Genomic DNA, 26355 nt, shown 5'->3' with positions numbered 1-26355 from the left:
CCTTCAGTTGATTGCTCTATATTTTATTTATAAATCTGGTTGGGCACCAGAAATAGGTGAGTGTAGCTTCTACTTACTCTGCAAACATCTTGGAATGTCCCCATTATTCACATTTTAAGGATTAGGAACCTATGTCACAGAAAGGTATAGTCATGCAAGTTCCCATTGCTAAGTGAACACACAAATGGCAGGAGCTTGGAGAATGTGAATGAAAATATCAGTTTACTTGGAAACAAAAAAAGGTGGGTTGGAATGAGGTAATGAGTGATAATATAGGTAAATTCTATTGATCGTGTGGCAGTATTTTTAACTCAGTAGTTTGGGACTAGAAAGCTTTCCTAAGGAGGCCTGGGGAATGTGGGCTAAAGAATTATTTTTTTTGTGGTGTTTAGTGCTTCTATTTTGTATGACAGCAAAACAGTGTAAGAATAAGAGCCAATCATCACCTCAAGCTTCCTTCAGAAGCCCAGGGATCTCATATGTAGCATGCCAGTCCTGTAGCACAGTACAATGACAGATAATCCATTGTGTCAGCAGTTCTCTAATGCCAGCTTTCTGTACCTACAGAGCTCTTTATCAGGAGCAAATTAAGTCCAATGATTTATATATGTTTATGTGGTCAGAATTCTAGAGACACTAATCTTTTGTATCCCTTACTTTAGCTCTAAACTCTGTTATCTGTTATTACTCCCTAAACATTCCTTGTCTAAGCCTTGTCCAGCAGATGATAAGTAACACAAAGGCAAGGACCAAACTATTCTTGGCATCTCTCTAAGTGATCATCATGTTGTTGTACACAGAGAGATATACAAGAAAAAAAAACTTTTAATATTTTAATTAAATTTATTAGGGTGACATTGGTTAATAAGATTATATAGGGTTCAAGTGTACATTTCTGACACATGATTTGTATATTACACTGTGTGCCCACTACCTAAAATTAAATCATCTTCTGTGAACCTATATTTAATCCCCTTTACCCTTTACTACCTTCACCTACTTACCTCTGGTAACCACCATACTATTATCTATGTTCATGAGTTTCAATTTTATACCCCACATATGAGTGAAATCCTATGTGTTTTAACTTATTCTTACCAGCTTATTTTGCTTAGCATATTCTCCTGTTCCATCTAGGTTGCAAATGGCATTATTTCATCTTTATTTATAGTGCAGTAAATAAAGTATAATGTATCACATTTTTGTTAGTAAATCTTCCACCAAAGGAAGCTTCAGTTGTTTCCATGTCTTGGCCACTGTGAATAATGTTACAATAAACATGTCTTTGAAAATAAGTGTTTTTAAATTTTTCAGGTAGATACCAAGAAGATGAATTGCTGGATCATATGGTTTTTAATTTTTGAGAAATTTCCATACTGTTTTTCATAGTAACTGCATCAGATTACATTTCAACCAACAGGGAATGAGGTTTTTTTTTCTCACAAGCTCTCCAACACCTGTCTTGCTGATAATAGCCATTCTAACAGGTGTGAGGTGTATCTCATTGTAGTTTTTATTTGCATTTTCCTTATAGCTAATAAAGTTGAGCATCTTTTTATACACTTGATGGCCATTTGTATGTCTTCATTAGGCCCATCCAGATAATGCAACATGATCTCCCCATCTCAAGGTTGATTACAAAACAGTAATTCTTCCCCCACCCCTTGTTTTTTAACATAACACAGTGGTCCCCAACCCCCGGGCCACGGACCTGTACCAGTCTGTGGGCCATTTGGTACTGGTCCTCAGAGAAAGAATAAATAACTTACATTATTTCTGTTTTATTTATTAAGTCTGAAAGATGTTTTATTTTTAAAAAATGACCAGATTCCCTTTGTTACATCTGTCTAAGACTCACTCTTGATGCTTGTTTCGGTTACATGATACATTTATCCGTCCCACCCTAAAGGCTGGTCCGTGAAAATATTTTCTGACATTAAACAGGTCTGTGGCCCAAAAAAGGTTAGGGACTACTGACATAACCTATGCAGTTTTTGAGGATAAGAAAGAACAGCATAGACATCTTTGGAGGGACATTGTTTTGCCTACTGTAACCCTCCACTAGTAGATGGCATGGATAAAGGAGAACACATGTTTTTGGTTGTACTAGTGTCTTATTGCTGATGTTACACATGCAAAACAAACTGTGACTTAAGCAGCACAAATTTATCTTCCAGTTTTGTAAGTCAGAAGTTTGAAATAGGTTTTATTGGGCAAAAATCAGGATTCCATTCTTTTTGGAGGTACTAGTAGAGAATTCATTTTCTTGCCTTTTCCAGCTTTTAGAGGCTACCCCATTTCTTGGTTAATGGTCCCTTCTTACATATTCAAAGCCATCAATATGTGATCAAATCATTCTCACATTGAACTGTGATCCCAACCTCACTTCCCCTTCCTTGATTCTCACTTTCATTTCCCCTGTTATTCGTATAACAACATTTGTGATTACATTGGACCTACCCAGTGGACCCATTCACATAATCCAGAATAATCTTTTCAAGACCAGGTGATTAGCAATAACCTTTTATTTCATCTATAGCCTTAAATCCCTTTTGTGACATAACCTAATATATTCACAGTTTCTGTGGATTAGGATGTAAATATCTGCATGGAACCTGTATTCTGCCCATACACTTTAAAAGCTGTACAAAAATTGTTCTAATATGTACAAATGGAGAGAGAGGAGAGAGAAAACAACACATCGCCGTCTATTCACCTCTACAACGTTTGATTTATTTCATTTTCTGGGGTTATTCTGTGAATGATTGGAATTTAATTTAACACAATGAATACTAGTCAACTTGATTTCTAAATTATTTCTTCTTTTTGTTATATAAACATTGAGTTCATAAACTGTTGTTTAAAAGTTATTTTGTGAAATGTATTTAATATTCATAATAAACGTGAGTGATTGAAACAGTACTTCTAAATACCTTAAGGCAGCATATCATATTTAAAAATCATGGAAAGTAGGCAAGGCACAAAAAACCTTAATATTCTACCATGATTATGTACAAAAAACTTCCTCTGAAAATGAATTTGTGGAAAATTTTATCAGAGTTTACAATTTTTAAGTCCATGATCTATTAAAAAATATTATATATTATGTTTAGATTATAGTTTAACTTTTAAGACAATCTAAATATTTTTCTGTTTCATTAAGATGTAATTGATACATAACTGTGTAACTTTGCGATGTACAAAATGATGATTTGATACATGTATATATTGTGAAGTTGAATATACATTATTGGCCTTGGCGGGTTGGCTCAGTGGTAGAGCATCTTCCTGGAGTGTGGATGTCTCTGGTTTGATTCACAGTCAAGGCACACCAGAGAAGTAACCATTTGTTTCTCCACACCCACTTCCTCTTCCACAGCCATGGCTCAATTGATTCAAGCAAGTTGGCCTCAGGAACTGAAGATGGTCCCGTGGCCTCTGCCTCAGGCACTAAGAAATGGCTCCATTGCTGAGCAATGGAGCAACAGTCCTAGATGGGCAGAGCATCACCCCTTAATGGGCTTGTCAGATGTATTTTGGTCAAGTCACTTCTCTCACTAAAAAATAAATTAAAAAAAAAATTGAAAAAAAGAATCTACTTTATTGAACCCAAGGACAGATCATTTTAAAGTAGAAAATTATATATGCTTTCATTAGAATTTATAGGATTTATAATATAGATAACATTTTTAAAATGTATTAATAACTCTGTTATAAAGTATCCATACACTATTTTTTTCATTTGTGTTATTACTTTACATTTATCTATTCCCAGAGGTTTGTTGGATTTAACAATATTTACAACTCCAGTAAAGGGACATACTCTGATCAATGTGCAGGCTTTTGCTGCCAGTGTTTGTGACAGTACATCTTACTTTTTGCATTCTGTATGTGTATGTGTTTCTATTCATCAAGCTAATGCTTATTTTGGCAGTAGCATACCACCGGAAATTTGTACTACCTTAACTTAATATGAGTTTATTTCTCATTTGCTTACAATCTGTTGTGAATGTTCCTGTTTAGGATACTCTCTTGGACAGCCCTACTGCCAGCCATAAACTTGAGATTGGCTTCTTATATTATCTTGGATTGTTTTACTTTCACAAAAGCAAATGAAGCAGAGAGGGGAATTGTGAAAGGCTGCATGAGACAGTTTTTGAGACAAACTTGTAAGTCATGTATATCACTTCCAGCACACTCCATTGCCCAGAACATGGTCTTTTGGTTTCACCTACATATAATTGAGAACTGAAAAATATAGAACTTTTGTGTGTTGTGGAGAAAAATAAAACTATGTAGTGAACACATAATTTGTCTCTGGCACAGTTTGTGAAGAGAGTTTTAGATCATAGACGAGAAAGAGAACTTCAGGTTTAGCACCTTATTTTAAAGAAGTGAAAACTGAGACACAGTTGTGAGAAAGACTGACCCAAGACTTTAGTGAAACTTCCAAGCCAATACTAACACTTAGTAGCTAAATGCAATTGAAGTTAGCTCAGACCATTCCTAAGATCATAAGAACCATTTTCCTGCCTAGTAGAAAATGTAGCCTTATCAACAGCATCCTTGATATCCTCTAATAAATGCTGAATTTTTTAATGCAATGAATAAAGAGAGGCAAAAATTTACAAATGCCAAATAAATGTATATGCAATGTCTTAATATTTTAATATGTTTTTTATTTGAAGTCATGGAGTAGTATATAAACTTATTTTATGGTGCTGAAAAGATTTTTGCTCATTAATGAGTTTTGTTCATATTAAGTAGCTTATTTATTTATTTATTTTACAGAGACACAGAGAGAGGGATAGATAGGGACAGACAAACAGGAACTGAGAGAGATGAGAAGCATCAATCATTAGTTTTTTACTGCAACACCTTAGTTGTTCATTGATTGCTTTCTCATATATGCTTTGACCGTGGGGCTACAGAAGACTGAGTAACCCCTTGCTCAAACCAGTGACCTCAGGCCCAAGCTGGTGAGCTTTGCTCAAACCAGATGAGCCTGAACTCTAGCTAGCAACCTTGGGGTCTTGAACCTGGGTCTCTGCATCCCAGTCTGACACTCTGTCCACTGCACCACCACCTGGTCAGGCTTAAATAGCATTTTTAATTAATTATGTTTTTATTCGTTATAGAGATGAAAGAAAGAGAGAGAGAGAAAGAAGGAGGGAGGAGCAGGAAGCATCAAATCTCATATGTGCCTTGAGCAGGCAAGCCTAAGGTTTTGATCTGTTGACCTCAGTGTTTCAGGTCAACACTTTATCTATTGCACCACCACAGGTCAGACCAAATAGCATTTTTAGAAAATATGCATGAGATATAAAACTAGAATCTTCAATATTTATACTTTTTTAACTTTCATTTCTTGCTTAAGAGTTCAAAAAGAAAAGGCATTTGTGTCCTACATGTACCACTATTTCTAAACCCTTACATTAGTATTTACATTAGATATAAATGAATGAAAATGAAAATCACCTGCGAGGATCCAAGATGATGGTACCGCAGGTGGATGTTACATACACCTCCACCCAGAAACAAACTTGAATTATAACTAATATATAGAAAAATCAACCTGAGTACCTACCTGAAGACTAGCTAAAGTGAAATCTTATGCCCAGGGCTTTACAGAAGAAGTCACATTGAGACTGATAAGAAGGGCTGAGACAGAAAAAGGATTAGCTCTGCTCCCACAGACAGCAGCTGAGTTTTAGGAGGAATATGTCAGCTTCAAAAGTTTTCCTGAGAAGCATGGATGTGGAAGCCCAATACAGGATTCCTAGCTCATAACACCAACTATGGGAAGAAGCACCTACATAAGATCTAGCTGTGAAAATCAGGGGGCATTCTTTCTACAAGGAAGAGACAAGAGTTTGCTAGAAACTCAGGCACCATGTGAAAGAGTTAATGCACAAAATCTTAATCACAGGCACCACTCACTGTGGTCTCCAGCACAGGGAGTGTGGATCAGACTAGAGTCACATGAAAAGAGACTGGGGTTTGTGGCTCTGGAGAGACAGCCATAATCCCTGTTCTGAGTCCCTCTCCTAGACCACAAAAGCCATATTTTTGAGTGGAGTACTCCCCTCTATTCAACAACAGCCTGGGAAAAAACAGTAGTTCCATCCTCTGGATTTCTTGTAATTCCATCCTGTAAGGACTGCAAACTGCTGAGGAGTAAGCTCCCTGGACCAGGGTATAGCAGCCTTGGCAGACCCCGGGGTTGTAAATTACTGCTTGCTGTGGCTTTGTGCTGGGGGATATACCCTGCTCTGCCATTATCCCATGAAACTGACTGGTGCCTCCCTCTCACAAGAAATCTACTAACCCCACTCTCTGTGCTCCCAATGACCCCACCTCCCAACTTATCACAGCACCACCCTGCTGAGTTTAGGCTCCTGGCAGAATCCAAAACAAACTGAGTTGTGTTGCTCTAGGATGAAAAACATTTCTCCTTTGCATGTTTGACAAGTGCAGAGACCCCCACATACAGCCAAAATGTAGTTTGTTTGGAACTGTAAAACTGTGCTGCTTTTACCATAATGACTACTTGACAACCAGCCTTACCACAAAGGTGTACAAGCACCCAGTTTGTGCCAGCTAGACTTAGTATATCTTGGGAGTTTTGGGGAGTGGCCTCAGATCTAGCACTAGCACTGTTTGAACCTGTATCAGTCTGGGGCACATCATGTGCCCCTACTTGATGACTCGGTTAAAAACTACCTTAAACAACTTGAGTACTGCCAGATGCAGTTTCAATGACTAAGCCTAACAAAAAGTGAGCAGGTGGAGGCAAGTAGAAACAGATGTCAGTGTGATTTGGAACATTTGATGACCTGCCTCTGGACCCAAAGCTGGTATAAGACAGCCTTGACATGCAGCTTGGTCTTTCCCATCCATACCTAGACCTAGCAGAGGAAGCCATAAACACTAGATACCTTAATGGCTCCAAACAGGTTGTGTGCACATGGTCAATCACAGACAGCATCTGACACTGGCCTGACCAGAGTCCCTCCCAAGAGGCTTCAGTACCAACACAATCAGTGACCAGCTTTAAACTACAGAACAGGACCCAATTAGCTTCATAATCGGCATACCCAAAGAAAGATCTTGTTACACATCAGGCACTGCTTAGGTGAATTCTGCTTCATGTAATCACCACCTGAATAATAGTTTATACACTCTGACTGGAGTCAATCCTCATAGTGAGCAAGAATCATGGTCAGAACTCCATGCACTGATAGGCCAGAAACAATAGAGATTCAATTACAAGAGTAAGGCCCACATAACCCACACAAGGTAGATTCTTAGAGGACCCAGGTCAGCTGATAAAGAAGACTGCACACTGGGTCAACATAACACTTACTAATTAAGGCCACCCTACCAATACTGAGAGTCATAGCAGATATACCTAATACATGTAAACAAACATAAAGATGTAGATAACATTGGGAGACAAAGAAACATGCTTCAAATAAAAGAGCAGGAGAAATATCTAGAAAAAGATATAAATAAACTGGAAACAAGCTATTTATCAGATATAAAATTCAAAAACATGATTACAAAAATGTTTAAAGAATTTACTAAGAACTACAACAGAAAGTAAAAGGACATTAACACCATAAAAAAAAAACTAGTCACAAATGAAGAAAACAGTAAAACAAACACACAGTAATTTGGATAAAATAGAGGATCAAATTAGTTATTCAGAAGATAAGTCAACAGCAAACACAGAACTAGAGCAGCAAAAAGAAAAAAAAAGAGGATAGCCTGATCAGGCGGTGGTGCAGTGGATAGAGCATTGGACTGGGACCATGGAAGACCCAGGTTTTGAAACCCCAAGGTTGCTGGCTTGAGTGTGGGCTCATCCGTCTTGAGCACCAACTCACCAGCCTGAGCAAGGGGCAAAGGCTTGAGCATGGGATCATATACATGACCCCATGGTCACTGGCTTGAGCCCAAGGTCATTGGCTTGAGTAAGGGATCACTCGGTCTGTTTTAGCTCCCTGATCAAGGCACATATGAGAAAGTTATCACTGAACAACTAAGGAGCTGGAATAAAAAATTGATGATTTTCACCTCTCTTCCTTCTGGTCTGTCTCTATCTGTCCTTCTCTCTGACTCTTTCTGTCTCTGTTAAAAAAAAGGATAGTTTAAGTAACCTTTGGAACAACATGAAGTGCAACAACATCTGCATATTAGAAATAACACAAGGAGAAGAGAGAGAGGAAAGGATCAAGTACCTACTTGAATAAGTAATAACTGAAATCTTCCTTAATCTAGTGAAGAAAAAAGACATACAACTCCAAAAAGCACAGAGAGTCCCAAACATGATGAATCCAAAGAGGCTCACACCAAGACACATCATAATTAAAATAGCAAATGATAAAGACAAAGAAAAAAATTTAAAGCAGCAAGAGAAAGACAGTTAGTAACCTACCATGGCTCCCATAAGACTGGAAGTTGATTTCTTCACAGAAATATTTCAGGCCAGAAGAGATTGGCATGAAATATTCAAAGTGATAAAAAGTAAAAATTTACAAACAAGACTATTAACACAGAAAGACTAAAATAATAATAATAATAATAGTAGTAAATAAAAACAAAATGAAGGAGAAATAAAAAACTTCCCAGACAAGAAAAAGCTAAAGGTGTTTATTACCACCAAACCTGTATTACAAGGCATATTAAAGGTTGTTGAACAAAAGGAAAAAGAAAGAGGAGGAGGAGGAGAAGAAGAAAGAGAGGAATATGAAGAATAAAATGGCAATAAATACCTACTTATCAGTAATCACTTTAATTGTAAGGGGTTAAATATGCCAATCAAAAGACATAGGGTAGCTGAATGGATAATAAAACAAGATTTGCCCTGGCTGGATAGCGTTAGATGCAGCAATCAAAGTACAGTGGTTGCTGGTTCAATTTCCTAATCAGAGCACATCCAGGAACAAATCTATGTTCCTGGCCCCCTCTCTCTTTCTGCTTCTTTTTCTCTCTCTCAAAAAAAAAATTAAATTAAATTTTTAAAAAAGAAAACAAGACCTCAGGATAAAAGATATACACAGACTAAAGTTAAAGGGATGAAAAATGATATTACATGAAAATGAAAAGGAAGAAAAGCTAGAATAGCAATACTTATATCTAACAATATAGTTTTTAAAGCAAAAACAAGTAAAACACAAACAAGGACACTACATAATGATAAAAGAATCAATCAAACAAAAGAATAAAAAGCTTTTAAACATTTATGCACCCAATACAGAAGCACCTAAATATATAAATGAAACCTTGATAGATATAAAAAGAGATTAACAGTAATGCAGTCATAGTAAGGAGATTTTAACACCACTTTGACATCAATGGATAGATCTTCCAGAAAGAAAACCAACACAGAAATAATAGCCTTAAATGACATACTAGATCAAATTAATTAATACTTTGAGAATATTTCATCTCAAATATAGAATATACATTTTTTCAAGTATACATGAAACATTTTATAAGATAAATTACATGTTATAAAACAAGTCTCAATAAATTTAAGAAGACTGAAAAAATATAAAGCATCCTCTATGAACATAATTGTATGAATCTAGAAATCAGAAAAAGGAAAAAATTAAAAAGATGTAGAGGCTAAATAAGATGTTACTAAAAATAAATTGTTCAACCATTAATCAAGGAAGAAAACAAAAGATACCTTGAAATTAAAAATGAGAACACAATAACCCAAAATCTATAAGACACAAAAGCAGTAATAAGAAGGAAATTCATAGCATTATAAGCATACCTTAATAAACAAGAAAAATCTCAAACAAAAAACAAAAACAATCTAACTTTACACTTAAAAGAAATAGAAAAGAATGACAAAGGCCAAAGTGAGTGAAACAAAGGAAACAATAAAGAACAGAGCAAACATAAAATAAAGTCTAAATAATACAAAAGATCAATGAAACCAAGAGCTAATCTTTGAAAATATAAATAAGATTGACAAACCTTTAAGCAGACTCAAAAGAAAACATAATGAGAGAGAGAGAAAGAAAAGACCTTAATTTAAAAAAATAGAAATAAAAGAAGAGAATGAAACATCAAATAAATACAAAGGATGGTAAGAAAATACTCCAAAAAGCAACTATAGGCTAACAAATTGAACAATCTTGGAGAAATTAATAAATTTCTAGAAACATACAGATTTTTAAAACTAAATAAGGATGAATCGAAAATAGGAATAGACAGATTATAACTAATGAAATTGAAGCAGTAATAAAAAAAAAACTCTCAACAAACAAAGGTCTATAACTGAATGGTTTTACATGTGAATTTTACCAAACATTCAAAGAACTAATACTTATCCTTCTCAAACTTTCCAAAAAATTCAAAAAGATGAGAGCCTCCCAAGCTCATTTTATAAAGTCAACATTATCCTAATTCCAAAACTAGATAAAGACACTACAAAGAAAAGTATAAGCTAAAATGCCTGATGAACATAGATGCTGAAATCTTCAACAAAATATTAGCAAACTGAACCAAAAAATATATTGATAAAATTATACACCATGATCAAGTAGGATTAATTCTGGAAATGCAAGGTTGATAAGATATCTGCAAATAAAACAATGTGATACACTATATAAACCAAGTGAAATATAAAAATTATATGATCATATTAATTAATGCAAAAATGCTTTTGACAAAATCTATCACCCATTTATGATAGAAACCATCAACATGATAACAGAGGGAACATACCTCAACATAATAAAGGCCATTATAACAATACCATGAATAACTTCATACTTAATTGGAAAAAAACTAAAAGCATTTTCCTTATGATTGGGAACAAGACAGGAATGCCTACCATAACCACTCTTATTTAACATAGCAGTGGAATTAATAGCCACAGCAATCAGAGAACCAGAAAAATAAAAGTCATCCAAAATGGAAAGAAAGAAGTAAAACTGTCATTATTTGTAGATGACGTGATGTTATATATACAAAACCTCAAAGGAATATATCTGAAGAATTCCAAAACACAAATTCAAAAGAATTTATGCACCCTTATCTTCATTGCAGCTTTATTTACAACAGCTAAAATCTGGAAACAGCCTAAGTGCTCATTAGTAGATGTGTGGGTAAAAAAACTGTAGTACAGGCCTTGGCCGGTTGGCTCAGTGGTAGAGCGTCGGCCTGGCGTGCAAAGGTCCCAGGTTCGATTCCCGGCCAGGGCACACAGGAGAAGCGCCCATCTGCTTCTCCACCCCTCCCCCTCTCCTTCCTCTCTGTCTCTCTCTTCCCCTCCCGCAGCGAGGCTCCATTGGAGCAAAGATGGTCCTGGTGCTGGGGATGGCTCCTTGGCCTCTGCCCCAGGCGCTAGAGTGGCTCTGGTCGCAGCAAAGCGACGCCCCGGAGGGGAAGAGCATCGCCCCCTTGTGGGCAGAGCGTCGCCCCCTGGTGGGCGTGCCGGGTGGATCCCGGTCAGGCGCATGTGGGAGTCTGTCTGACTGTCTCTCCCCGTTTCCAGCTTCAGAGAAATACAAACCCCCCCAAAAAAAGCTGTAGTATATTTACATAATGCAATACTACTTGACCATTCAAAAGAAGTACATCTCACCTTTTGTGATAGCATGGATGGACCAGGAGTGTATCATGCTAAGTAAAATAAGCCAGACACATAAGACAAGTACCATATGATTTCACTTTGATGTGAACAAAATAAACTAGCAAACAAAATAGAAACAGACTCATAGATAGAGGTAACAGACTGACAGCTGTCAGAGGGGAAAAGGGTTGGGCAGGTGGGGGAAAAAAGTGAAGGGATTAGCTAAAACAAAACAAAATTAAAAAAAAAAACTACTCAAACACAGATAACAGCATGTTGATTACCAGAGGGAAAGTGGCAATAAATAAGTATGGAAGGGGTCTTGACTTGGAGTGATGAAAACACAATATACAGGTGATATACAATTGTACATCTGAAATCTATATAACTTTATTATCGATCGTCAAAACAATAAATATAATAAAAAATAATAATCATCTGGAAATTAAAGTGTTTCTGCATTATTGTTTTTTCCATTTTCTGTTGCATTTGATTTTAGAACTGTTTTTATATATATCTGCATCACTGATTCCAAATCTGAAATCTGTTTTTTGGTGCATGCTCTATCTAGTTTTTATGCAATTTTAATTTATTTTTGTTACAGTTAATGACATGCATTGGTTTTTAAATTGGAGTTAAAGGGCAATGAATCTTGGATTGAACATAACCACAAGGCAATTAATGTTTTACAAACATCACTTTTACATAATTGTAGTTGTTTTTAAAGGCAAAAAAATTATTATCTGATAAAACACCCTCTTATTTTGTTTTAAGATTGAATCATGGCTTCTTCAAGTATGTGTAAATGTAAGAATAGTCCTGACACCTTCTGTTATATATGTGGCTGTTACACACTTCAAAGTCAAAGGCGCAATACTTCATCATTTGTGACATATGCATACATTGCCTATTTTCAAGTTCCCCTTGGTGATCAAGACAAGAATTGGGCTCCTCATATTGTGTGTCATAATTGTGAGGAAATGCTTTGTGATGGAACAAAAGGAAAATGCAAAGAAATGCATTTTGGTATTTCCATGGTTTGATGTGAACCTAAGGACCACAGCAGTGACTGTTATTTCTGTCTAATCCATACAAAGGACATTGGGAAGAAAAAACAGCATATGATTGCATATCCTAATATTCCTTTAGCAATACGACCTTTCCCACACTCTGAGATACTCCCGGTTCCAGTTTTCAATGGTTTTATTTTTTATAAGGACAAAGAAAGTGAACATAGTAATCAAGTGTATTTTGATAAGCTGCATGAGGAAATAGTTGTAAAATCTGAAGGGTCTTGTTCTGATGCCAAGCATTAGAAGTTTAACCTCTCAGCAGTTTAGTCAACTCAAATTGAATGACTTAGTAAGAGATTTGGGCCCATCAAAGAAAGCAGCTGAGTTATTAGCCTCCAGACCTCAAGAAAAGAATGAACTTCACTGGTCAGCTAAAGTATCCCATTTCAGGAAGTGTGAAAAAAATTTTGTGGACTTTTTTTTTTCCGAAGACAAACACTTTGTTTACTGTCATGGTATCAGTAGTCTTCTCAGCTAGCTAGGTGTTACTACTTACAGTCCAACAGAATGGTGGCTATTTCTTGATAGCTCTAAACAGAGTCTGAAATGTATTCTCCTACACAATGGTAATATTTATGCAGTGGTTTCAATTAGTTATTCAACTCATCTGCGAGAAGATTATAATGACATAAAAATTGTCCTCAACTTTCTGAAGTATGAAGAGCATAACTGAATCATTTGTGTGGATCTTGAAATGGTAAATTTCCTGCTAGGACAACAGAGAGGTTTCAGAAAATATCTTTGCTTTCTGTGTTTGTGGGACAGCCGAGCTAGGGAGAAACACTGGATACAGAAGGAGTGGCTGAAACGTGAAGCTCTGGAAGTAGGGATGCAAAATATTGTGAATGAACCTGTAGTTGATCGAGACAGGATCATTTTTCCCTCACTTCACATCAAATTTGGCTTAATTAAGCAGTCTGCTCAGGCTTTAAATAGAGAAAGTGAATGCTTTCAATATATTTCTACTTTTCCTGTCTTGCCTTGTGAGAAGATAAAAGCAGGTGTATTCAATTGACCTCAGATTCAAACCCTCATATGTGATGAAGAATTTGCCAGAAAGATAAATAAAGAGGAGAAAGCAGCATGGCAGTCTTTTGTGGCAGTTACAAAGAACTTCCTTGGCAACAAAAAAAGCAGAAAGCTATGAATTTCTGGTTAAAGGATGCTGCTGGCTTTCCGCGATATTGGATGTAACATGAACTTCAAGATTTACTTCCTGAACAATTACCTTGATAAGTTTCCTGAAAATCTTGGAACTGTTAGTGATGAGCAGACTACTGTGGAGCATCAAACGAGATTTTCTTCAACAAGTACACAAACACAAGGGCTACAAACGCAAATTTTTGCCTGAATAGAATTTAAATAAATTTTCTGCAAATTCTATGATGAAAATAAGTGTTTTTTTTTATAATTTTATTTTTTAATGGGGTGACATCAATAAATCAGGATACATATATTCAAAGATAACAAGTCCAGGGCATCTTGTCGTTCAATTATGTTGCATACCCATCACCCAAAGTCAGATTGTCCTCTGTCACCTTCTATCTTGTTTTCTGTGTGCCCCTCCCCCTCCCCCTTTCCCTCTCCCATTCCCCCCTCCCCCCCGTAACCACCACACTCTTATCAATGCCTCTTAGTTTCACTTTTATGTCTCACCTACGTATGGAATAAGGCAGTTCCTGGTTTTTTCTGATTTACTTATTTTGCTTCCTATCATGTTATCAATATCTCACCATTTTGCTATAAATGTTCCGATGTCATCATTTCTTATGGCTGAGTAGTATTCCATAGTGTATATGTGCCACGTCTTCTTTATCCAGTCATCTATTGATGGGCTTTTTGGTTGTTTCCATGTCCTGGCCACTGTGAACAATGCTGCAATAAACATGGGGCTGCATGTGTCTTTAGGTATCAATGTTTCTGAGTTTTTGGGGTATATACCCAGTAGAGGTATTGCTGGGTCATAAGGTAGTCCTATTTTCAGTTTTTTGAGGAACCACCATACGTTCTTCCATAATGGTTGTACTACTTTACATTCCCACCAACAGTGGATGAGGGTTCCTTTTTCTCCACAGCCTCTCCAACATTTGCTATTACCTGACTTGCTAATAACAGCTAATCGAACAGGTGTGAGGTGGTATCTCATTGCCGTTTTGATTTGCATTTCTCTAATAGCTAAAGAAGATGAGCATCTTTTCATATATCTGTTGGCCATTTGTATTTCTTCCTGGGAGAAGTGTCTATTCATATCCTCTTCCCATTTTTTTATGGGATTGTTTGTTTGTTTGTTGTTGAGTTTTATGAGTTCTTTGTATATTTTGGATATTAGGCCCTTATCTGAGCTGTTGTTTGAAAATATCATTTCCCATTTAGTTGGCTTTCTGTTTATTTTGTTATCAGTTTCTCTTGCTGAGCAAAAACTTCTTAGTCTGATGTAGTCCCATTCATTAATTTTTTCCGTCATTTCTCTTGCCTGTGGAGTCAAATTCATAAAATGCTCTTTAAAACCCAGGTCCATGAGTTGAGTACCTATGTCTTCTTCTATGTACTTAATTGTTTCAGGACTTATGTTTAGATCTTTGATCCATTTTGAGTAAATTTTTGTACAGGGGGAGGGACTGTAGTCCAGTTTCATTCTTTTGCATGTGGCTTTCCAGTTTTCCCAGCACCATTTATTGAAGAGGCTTTCTTTTCTCCATTGTGTGTTGTTGGCCTCTTTATCAAAAATTATTTGACTATATATATGTGGTTTTATTTCTGGACTTTCTATTCTGTTCCATTGGTCTGAGTGTCTATTTTTCTGCCAATACCATGCTGTTTTGATTGTCGTGGCCCTATAATAGAGTTTGAAGTCAGGTATTGTAATGCCCCCAGCTTCATTCTTTTTCTATAGGATTGTTTTGGCTATTCGGGGTTTTTTATAGTTCCATATAAATCTGATGATTTTTTGCTCTATTTCTTTAAAAAACGTCATTGGAAGTTTGATGGGAATTGCATTAAATTTGTATATTGCTTTGGGTAATATAGCCATCTTGATTATATTTATTCTTCCTAGCCAAGAACAAGGTATATTCTTCCATCTCATTATATCTTTTTCAATTTCCCTTAACAATGGTTTATAGTTTTCATTATATAAGTCCTTTACATTCTTTGTTCTGTTTATTCCTAAATATTTTATTTTTTTTGTTGCAATCGTGAAGGGGATTATTCTTTTGAGTTCGTTCTCAATTGTTTCATTGTTGGCATATAGAAAGGCTATTGACTTCTGTATGTTAATTTTGTATCCTGCGACCTTACTGTATTGGCTTATTGTTTCTAGTAGTCTTTTTGTGGATTCTTTGGGGTTTTCGATGTATAGGATCATATCATCTGCAAAAAGTGATACCTTTACTTCTTCTTTTCCGATATGGATGCCTTTTATTTCTTTGTCTTGTCTGATTGCTGTGGCGAGAACCTCTAGTACCACATTAAATAAGAGTGGAGAGAGTGGACAACCCTGTCTTGTTTCTGATTTAAGGGGGAAAGCCTTCAGTTTAGTGCCATTTAATATGATGTTAGCTGATGGTTTATCATATATGGCCTTTATCATGTTGAGATATTTTCCTTCTATACCCATTTTGTTGAGAGTCTTAAACATAAAATTCTGTTGTATTTTATCGAAAGCCTTTTCTGCGTCTATTGATAATATCATGTGGTTTTTGTTCTTTGTTTTGCTGATATGATGTATTACGTTAACCGTTTTACGTATGTTGAACCATCATTGAGATTCTGGGATGAATCCCACTTGATCATGATGTATTATTTTTTTAATATGTTGTTGTATTCGATTTGCTAGTATTTTGTTTAGTATTTTAGCATCTGTATTCATTAGAGATATTGGTCTGTAGTTTTCTTTTTTTGTGCCATCCTTGCCTGGTTTTGGTATTAGGGTTATGTTGGCCTCATAAAATGTGTTTGGAAGTATTGCTTCTTCTTCAATTTTTTGGAAGATTTTGAGTAGAATAGGAACCAAGTCTTCTTTGAATGTTTGATAAAATTCTCTGGTATAGCCTGACTTTTATTTTTGGGGAGGTTTTTAATGGTTTTTTCTATTTCTTCTCTACTGATAGGTCTGTTTAGGCTTTCTGCTTCTTCTTGACTCAGTCTAGGAAGGTTGTATTGTTCTAGGAATTTATCCATTTCTTCTAGGTTGTTGAATTTAGTGGCATAAAGTTTTTCATAGTATTCTACAATAATTCTTTGTATATCTACGGTGTCCGTGGTGATTTCTCCTCTTTCATTTTGGATTTTGTTTATATGAGTTCTTTCTCTTTTTTCCTTGGTAAGTCTTGCCAAGAGTTTGTCAATTTTGTTAATCTTTTCAAAGAACCAGCTCCTTGTTCTATTAATTTTTTCTATAGTTTTTCTGTTCTCTAATTCATTTATTTCTGCTCTGATTTTTATTATCTCCTTTCCTCGGCTGGTTTTGGGTTGTCTTTGTTCTTCTTTTTCTAGTTCCTTAAGGTGGGAAGTTAAATGGTTCACTTGGGCTCTCTCTTGTTTGTTCATATTTGCCTGAAGTGATATGAACTTCCCTTTTATCACTGCTTTTGCTGCATCCCATAGATTCTGATATGTCGTATTGTCATTTTCATTAGTCTGTATATATCTTTTGATCTCTGCACTTATTTCTTCTTTGACCCATTCATTTTTTAAAAGTATGTTGTTTAGTTTCCACATTTTTGTGGGATTTTTTTCCTCTTTTTTGCAGTTGAATTCTAGTTTCAAGGCTTTATGATCAGAAAATATGCTTGGTACAACTTCAATTTTTCTGAATTTGCTGATGTTGTTTTTGTGGCCCAATATATGGTCAATTCTTGAGAATGATCCATGTACACTGGAGAAGAATGTATACTCAGTCACTTTGGGATGAAATGTCCTGTAGATGTCTATCATATCCAGGTGCCCTAATGTTTTGTTTAAGGCCACTATGTCTTTGTTGATTCTCTGTTTGCATGACCGATCTAGAGCCGTCAGCGGTGTATTGAGGTCTCCAAGTATGATTGTATTTTTGTCAGTTTTTGTTTTAAGATCAATAAGGAGCTGTCTTATATATTTTGGTGCTCCTTGGTTTGGTGCATATATATTAAGAATTGTTGTGTCTTCTTGATTCAGTGTCCCCTTAGCCATTATGAAATGGCCATTTTTGTCTCTAAGTACTTTTCCTGTCTTGTAGTCAGCATTATCCGATATGAGTATTGCTACACCTGCTTTTTTTTGGATGTTATTTGCTTGGAGTATTGTTTTCCAGCCTTTCACTTTGAATTTGTTTTTATCCTTGTTACTTAGATGAGTTTCCTGTAGGCAGCATACAGTTGGATTTTCTTTTTTAATCCATTCTGCTACTCTGTGCCTTTTTATTGGTGAGTTTAATTCGTTTACATTTAGTGTAATTATTGATACTTGTGAGTTCCCTATTGCCATTTTATATCTTCCTTTCTGTTAGTTTCGTGTCTTGTTTGATCCTTCTCTTTCGTTTTTCTATCTTTTGTTTTTATTCGGTTGTATTCCATTCATCTTTCCTCTGTTGCTATCTTTTTTATCTCATGTGCTTCTGTGGTGGTTTTTTCAATGGTGGTTACCTTTGAGTAATGAAAAGGGTCCCTACTCTGTTCATTGTAGCGAACTATTTTGTGAGTACTTTTGCACTCCATCGTCCTTTGCTACTGTTAATCTCCATCTTCTCCCCCTCTTTCTTTTTGTTGTTGTCACAGTTTAAATTTGGTTTTATTGTGTTCTTCTTGGAGCTTTTACTTGTGGCAATGTTTTTCTTTGTTCTTTGAATCTGATTGGAGAACCCCCTTTAGTAATTCCTGGAGTGGGGGTTTTCTGATGATAAATTCCCTCATCTTTTCTGTATCTCTGAATGTTTTTATTTCTCCTTCATATTTGAAGGATAGCTTTGATGGGTATAGTATTCGTGGCTGAAAGTTCCTCTCTTTCAGGACTTTAAATATTTGGGTCCACTCTCTTCTAGCTTGTAGGGTTTCTATTGAAAAGTCTGATGATAATCTAATGGGCCTTCCTTTATATGTTGTATTCTTCTTTTCCCTGGCTGCCTTGAGAATTTTTTCTTTGCTGTTGGTTTGTGTCAATTTCATTTTGATATGCCTTGTAGTAGGTTTGTTGGGGTTAAGAAAACTCGGTGTTCTGTTTGTTTCTTGAAGTTGAGGCTTTAGTTCTTTCCACAGGCTTGGGAAGTTCTCATCTATTATTTGTTTGAGTATGTTCTCCATTCCATTTTCTCTCTCTTCTCTCTCTGATATACCTATTATTCTTATGTTATTCTTTTTGATGGAGTCAGATAATTCTTGTAGGGCTATCTCATTTTTTTAATTTTTGAGTCTCTTTCTTCTTCTCTCTGTTGTGCCTCAAGTTGCTTGTCTTCTATTTCACTAATCCTCTCTTCTATCTGACCTGTTCTATTAGCTAAGCTTGTTACTTCATTTTTCAGCTCGTGAATTGAGTTTTTCATCTCTGTTTGATTTGTTTTTATAGTTTCAATTTCTTTGGACATATATTCTTTGTGTTCATTGAGTTGTTTTCTGAGCTCCCTAAATTGCCTTTCTGTATTTTCTTGTATATCTTGTAGGATTTTTATGATTTCTATCTTGAATTCTCTGTCATTTAGCTCCAAGGTTTCCAATATATTAAATTTTTTCTCCATAGATTTTTCCTCATCTAGCTGTGTTACCTCTCTTTCTTTTGTATCCATGATATTCGATTTTCTCTTCCTTAATGGCATCTGAGGGTGGTTTTGTTAATAGTATTAATGAGATTTAATAAAGAATAAAAAGTTAAAAAAATAAAAAATCAAAAAGAGTTGTTTTTTTAAAAAAAATTAATAATGAAATAAAGAAAAATAAAATAAAATAAAAATTTTTTAAAAAAGGAAATTATTCCCCCCTCCTTTTTTCCTCTCCTCTCCCCTTTTTCTTGAGAAAATCTTGTGGTGAACTGTGAATTATAACAAACAATGCCTCTGATGGAGGGCCTGAATTGGGGAAAAGTAATAAAGGGGCAAAAAAAAAAGGAAAAAAACGGGGGGTATAGACCCACAAAAAGCAAATAAGAAAAAATTTGTGTCAAGAATAAAATGATTTGCTTTTAGGTGTTGGTTGTCTAAGAGTTATGATGAGAGGAATTAGAGGAAAACAGAAAAATGGGGGGACAAATTAAAAAAATACTATTGTATTTAGTAGAACAAGAACTAGATAAAATGGAGATCCAGGGATGGGAGCACTGCTTGTGAGTTAAAAAGGTGAAGTAAAAAAACCCCAAAATGCCACAAATATAACTTTGAGTCCCAGATAAGAGAATTTGTTTGTTATTGAGGTTTGAATGAGTGGAGATGTAAAGGAGAAAGGAAGAAACTAATATAGAGGGAGAAAAGAAAGAGAGAGAGAGAGAATAAAAGAGGGAACCACTAAAAGAAGAAAAAAGAAAGGAGAGAGAGAGAGAGAGAGTTAAGGGTTTTGGAGTGCAACCCTCATAGAGAGAAAGGAAGAGGAGAAAAAAGATAATGGGAGATGTTACACTTATGGGTAGTGTAGTTCAAGGAGAGGAGAGAGTAAGACTGGCAGAGAGTTAATCGGCCAAATTGGAGGAGGAAAAAAAGTATCAAGAATGAAGACAAGAGAAACAAATGAACAAATATAATAAAATGGGATAGGTTATAAAGTCTGCAGATTATTCTTGATTTTGAGAGGTTATCTTCTTGCTTTTTCTTTTCTCTCCCTCTTCCTGGTTGGTGACTCTGTACCCCAGGTTCTGACCCTTTGGCATGCTCAGGTAGAGGTTTGCAGTTGATAAGTCTCTATGGCAATGTCATGTATTGTGCTTTAGTCTCGTTGGCAGTCGAGGCTCATTAGCATTTATAGGCTCCGACAGTGAGAGAGTCTGTGTTCCTGGAGCCTTTCTCCCAGTCTTTCCTTCCTCAATTAGTAGCCTGATAATCCAGCTATGGGGTTGCTGCTGCCTCTGCCTGGATAGTAAGAGGCTCAAAGACCTGGCAACTCCCCACTCTATTCCCACTCAGCACAAGGCTCTGGGTAAGGCTCAGTCAGTCAGAGCTGCTAGCATAATCAGGTGGGCTTTCCGCCCACTCAAAGACCTCTGACTCTGCCACTCTGTCCGGTAACAAAGGCGGGCGCCCACTTCCGGGGTGCTTGGAGGAAACTCTCATTCACTATCTGTGTGCACAGACTAGGATATCCGGCCAGCAGTCTCACGCTCTGAGTGAAACCCCCAACCACAGGGAAAAGTTGCAGCGTTGGAATTGAGTCTTGCTCCGTCCCCGAGATTCCGCTTTGGCCCACACAAAGGCCCCTGACTCTGCCCCTCTGTGCGATAACATGGGCGCACACTTCCGAGGCACTCGGAGGAATTGCTCACTTCCTATCTGCGCGCGCACACCAGGATTTTAGGCCAGCCGCATTTCCCTCTGAGTGAAACCCTCACCAGCACGGAAAATTTCCACCGTTGGAATTAGTTCTCGCTTCCTGCCATGCGCGGCTTTCCCAGGGCGCTGGGGCTGCCCAGAGATTCTGCTTTCGGCCCACAGAAAGGCCTCTGACCCTGCCTCTCTGTGGGGTAACACGGACACCCACTTCCGAGGCTTAGGAAGAAATCTCTCGCCCACTAACTGCGCTCTGACCAGGGATCGGGTAAAATGGCCATTCCACTTGTCTTTCTTTGTTTGGGTTTGGCGTGAGTGTTAGCTTGTATTGCCCGGCTTGCCACAGGATCAATTTTTCCTCTGCTAGGATCTCTATGCCACAGCCTGTTTCGGCCGTTTGTACCGCGGCCTGGATCTATTCACCCCCTTTGCCCGCCTCAGTTTCTATATTCACAGTTACCAGAGAAAGTCGCCCTGTTTAGGTTAGTGAGGAAGGCGGAACATTTCTTACTCCCTATTTCCTTCAGGGTTTGGTTATATATTTAGCCAATTTTTCACTTGACCATACCTTCGGGTGTATTGCGAAGCATCTGGAGGCTCCAAGTATAGGTTTTTCTGTTTCTGGTTGAAGATCTTGTTCAGTTTTGGGGGAGATTTATCAGTATCGCTTCCTACTCCGCCATTACTCTGACGTCACCTCCGAAAATAAGTGTTTTAATATGTTCTATTTTGAAATTGTAGACAAATTCTGATGCAATAATATCTTTTAGTGTATTAGTGTATTTAATGCATTGTATAAATTATTATATTTTTACAGATGATGCCAAAGAAGACATTCTACTTCATTATGTTAAACTAAATGTTGAAAATTTTACAATAAGATGAAAACCTAAAATCTTGAATTGCAAAAAAAATTGTAGCTTACAGAGAAAAACTCATGTCAGATTTGAGACCACCACACTCGAATTAGATAAGAACAATGTTTTTGTGGGTGCAACAAAAATTTTGTTTCACAGTGTTATTTTATGATTTGAGTTCTTAATCATGCGAAAAACACATACTAAATAAGTGGGAAAATTTGGTTTTGGGAGTTGGATTGAGGTATCAAATCAAGAATAAAAAAATAAATGTAAGTTATATAAGACTATTTCTTCTTCCCAAGCATCAGACCTCTTCCCATGGCTATGGTGGTATCATTGTTGCTCCATACCTATATTCCATTAACTCTGAGCCAGGTTCTGCAGGTAAACTTAACAAAATTTAAGAATTCTTTCTTTTCCAGTTTTTAAAAAAACTCTTCTTGTGGCTATTTGTGGAAGATTATAAGCTGATTGGAATCTTGCAGTTTAGATTTGTGGGGAACAGAGGTGTGGGGGACCACCAGTAAACTAATAGAGTCCTTGCTGCCCATCCTTCCACCTCATTTTGCATGATTAAGTTGATAAAGGCTAAGCTCTTCCCCATAACCTCTGATTGTTTGATTATGTTGGTAAAGGCAATTGACATGCCATTACCCACACTTCCGTGTTAGCTATTATGTTGATTGTTTCTACTTGTCCTAAAGAGACTGGATGCAGTTTTCTTTTTACCCCTTGTTTTGTGAAGTTAAGATGTTATACATGGTGGAGGGTTTTTTGGACTCTGGGGAGAATTCCTGGTTTGCGTCAGAAATGTAACTTTTTATCAGAGATCTCTTTGATTTGCTAATGACTTTGCTCTCTGCCTTATAAAGAAATCATTTTGGGGGTGGAGACTTACTCTTGCAAGCCATCTTCCTGGCAATGGGTCCTCCTGATTTTATCCTTTTTCATTCTGTGTTTATTTTCTAATCCTCCACTGTTGCCATTCCAAACTTGCAAAATTATTTGTTGTGCTGGTTCGCAACAGCTATATGCTTTTATTGTAGGCTGGTTCTTGCTTTAACTACATTAAGAGAAATATAGTATATACATATTATATCATATCTAAGGTATTATGGCCAATCTAGGTTGCTACATATTTACAATGACAACAACAATACAATAATCATACTTAACAAGTATTTTCTTTTGTCAATCAATTATTTACTATGTTCCAGTCACTGTTATAAGTGAATTACATTATATACATATGAGCTTGTTTAATTCTCAAAACAGAGTTTACATCTCTTACTTTTTTTCCCTTGTGTTCTTCTTTAAGGGCAGAGAAAACCTTCCCAAGAATTTCCATCAGATTTCCACTATAGTCTCATTAGCCAGAATTACAGCACTTTGCCCAAGCCAAATCAAATATTTACCAGATATACTTGTCTTAGAAATTTCAATAAAAACTCATTACATTAATATGGGAAAGGACATTGTAGTCCAGAGGAGGTTGAAGAAATCTTGGATTGTACTACCAAGAAAGAAAGGAAAGATAAGGTTATTAGGTAAGAAGTACATAATCTGTAACACAGTAACAAGGGAGAAAGGAGTAGATAGCAAGACACTCTGATCTGGAGACATTCCTCCACATTAAATATTGAAGTAAAAATAAAATTTCATTACTATTTGTACCACTTAAAAATAATTCACATCAACCAAAATAGCTGGAAATTTTCTGGACATTTCTAATTTTCTTCTTGATGGTTTAGAGTATAACACTTGGAAAAATTATTGTTAAGCTTTTGACACTTCTTCTCTCAATATGATAACTCAATACTGAGATTTTTTTTAAATTCTAGAAACTAGAACTGTCATTTTGTTTTCTTAGTCTATCACAATTGTTCACAAATTGACTTATTTTACTTTTCCCATCATCAGGGTCCAGCAAAGAGAGAAGAAAACATTTCAATAATCACAGAAAACATTAAAAAATACCTTTAATTCTCCTAAAATAGAGACCCAAAGAGCTTAACACTCACAGGTATTTTAGGGCAACATCTCTGTGTTAACTTATTTTGCTAAGGTTTGGAGTACAATCTTCTTTCTTCCCACCTCTGCATAAACTCATCAAGTTAATATTATATCATTTTGTCCCTATCTTTCCAGGCATCTGGGACCATGAACAGTTTGCACAACTATGGTAGTACTGCTAAAATTTGGCAATCTTATCGGTATGTCTTTATTTCCAATAGAATGATAGACAAAGTTAGACCTTTTTTTTCCATATGTAATATTTATTATGGTGGAAATCATACATTATACAATTATTTCTTAAGTTTTTTACCTAACATCATTCTCAGTTTTTAACTGTGTTAAAATTTTCATAAATCTCTTTGGACTTTTATCTCTGATATGTATTGTTTTTTTTTTAATGTGGGCAAATTTTTATTTTTTATATATTTTTAAATTTTTAAAAATTTATTCTTTTTATAGAGGAGAGTGAGAGTGAGAAGAGAGGAGAGAGAAAGAGTGAGAGAGAGAGAGAGAGAGAGAGAGAGAAAGGGGAAGGAGCAGGACACAACAACTCCCATATGTGCCTTGACCAGACAAGTGCAGAGTTTTGAACCGGCAACCTCAGTCTTCCAGATTGACGCTTTATCCACTGCACCACCACAGGTCAGTTTAGGTGGGAAAATTTTTAAATTGAATTTACTGAGGTGACACTGGTTAACATAATTGTACAGGTTTCAGCTGACTGATTGTACAACACATCTCTGTACACCGTATTTTGTGTTCAGCTTCCCCCGTCTTCTTCATCCATCACCATTTATCCCCTCTATACCATCTTTTTTTTTATCTCATCCACACCCAAATCACCACACTTGCCCTGGGACTATGATGCATCTATATTCCACCTCATTTTCTTGCCAGTTCTCTTAGATCCCCCTTCTTTTACAAGTCCATCTCCCTTGCTCATAGGAGATCAATACAACACCAAAATTTGTTTCTGTACTCAGAAGTGACAAGTGACAGAAACCACTTTGTCCCAAATTATATAAAATTTTTGACTTTATTTCTTGTGAACACTATATAATTAGTTTAGTCACTTTAAGCATTTCTACTCTGCAATTATCTTCTCAACTATTTTTACAGGAGCAAATTAAACTAATTTTATTATTTTCTCATCAGATATAGCTTTTGACTCAAGTAATAATTTCTAGGTTGATCCATTTGATTTTTACAGGCAGATTTAGCTGCTAATGACATCTGAATTTTTTCTGAAAATTTAACTTCAAAAGAGGAAGATCAGGCAATAAGTATTAAATATACTTTTTATTTTTTATTATTTTTATTATTAATTTTAATGCAGTGACATTGATAAATCAGGGTACATATGTTCCAAGAAAAATATTTCCAGATTATTTTGACATTTGATTATGTTGCATACCCCTCATCCAAAGTCAAATTATCTTCCATCACCTTCTGTCTGGTTTTCTTTGTGCCCTCCCCTCCCCCCACCTCCTCTCTCTCCTTCCTCACCCACCTATTCCTCACCCCCTTTACCAACACATTCTTGTTCATGTCTCTGAGTCTCATTTTTATGTCCCATCTATGTATAGATTCATATAGTTTTTAGTTTTTTCTGATTTACTTATTTCACTTCATATAATGTTATCAAGGTCCATCCATGTTATTGCAAATGATCCAATGTCATCATTTCTTATGGCTGAGTAGTATTCCATACTATATATGTACCAAAGCTTTTTAATCTACTAGTCCACTGATGGACACTTGGGCTGTTTACAGATCTTCACTATTGTGAACAATGCTGCCATAAACATGAGGGTGCATTTCTCCTTTTGGAACAGTTCTATGGTGTTCTTAGGGTATATTCCTAAAAGTGGGATAGCTGGATCAAAAGTCAGTTCAACTTTTAATTTTTTGAGAAATCTCCACACTGTTTTCCACAGTGGATGTACCAGTCTGCATTCCCACCAGTAGTGCAGAAGGGTTCTCTTTTCTCCACATCTTCGCCAGCACTTATTCTGTGTTGTTTTGTTGATGAGTGCCATTCTGACTGGTGTGAGGTGATATCTCAATGTGTTTTTAATTTGCATTTCTCTAATGATTGGTGATGTTCAGCATTTTTAATGCATATACATTTTTATTTTTTTAATTTTAATTTTTTATTTTTATTTATTCATTTTAGACAGAAGAGGGAGAGACAGAGGGAGAGAGAGAGAGGAGAGACAGAGAGAGAGAAGGGGGAGGAGCTGGAAGCATCAACTTCCCATATGTGCCCCGACCAGGCAAGCCCATGGTTTCAAACCGGCGACCTCAGCATTTCCAGGCCAATGCCTTATCCACTGCACCACCACAGGTCAGGCGATGTTCAGCATTTTTATA

Source organism: Saccopteryx bilineata, chromosome X (genome assembly GCF_036850765.1).
Source record: "Saccopteryx bilineata isolate mSacBil1 chromosome X, mSacBil1_pri_phased_curated, whole genome shotgun sequence".
In the NCBI taxonomy this organism is placed as follows: Eukaryota; Metazoa; Chordata; class Mammalia; order Chiroptera; family Emballonuridae; genus Saccopteryx; species Saccopteryx bilineata.
The sequence above is the reverse complement of the archived record's forward strand: the minus strand, read 5'-3'. Positions refer to the sequence as shown.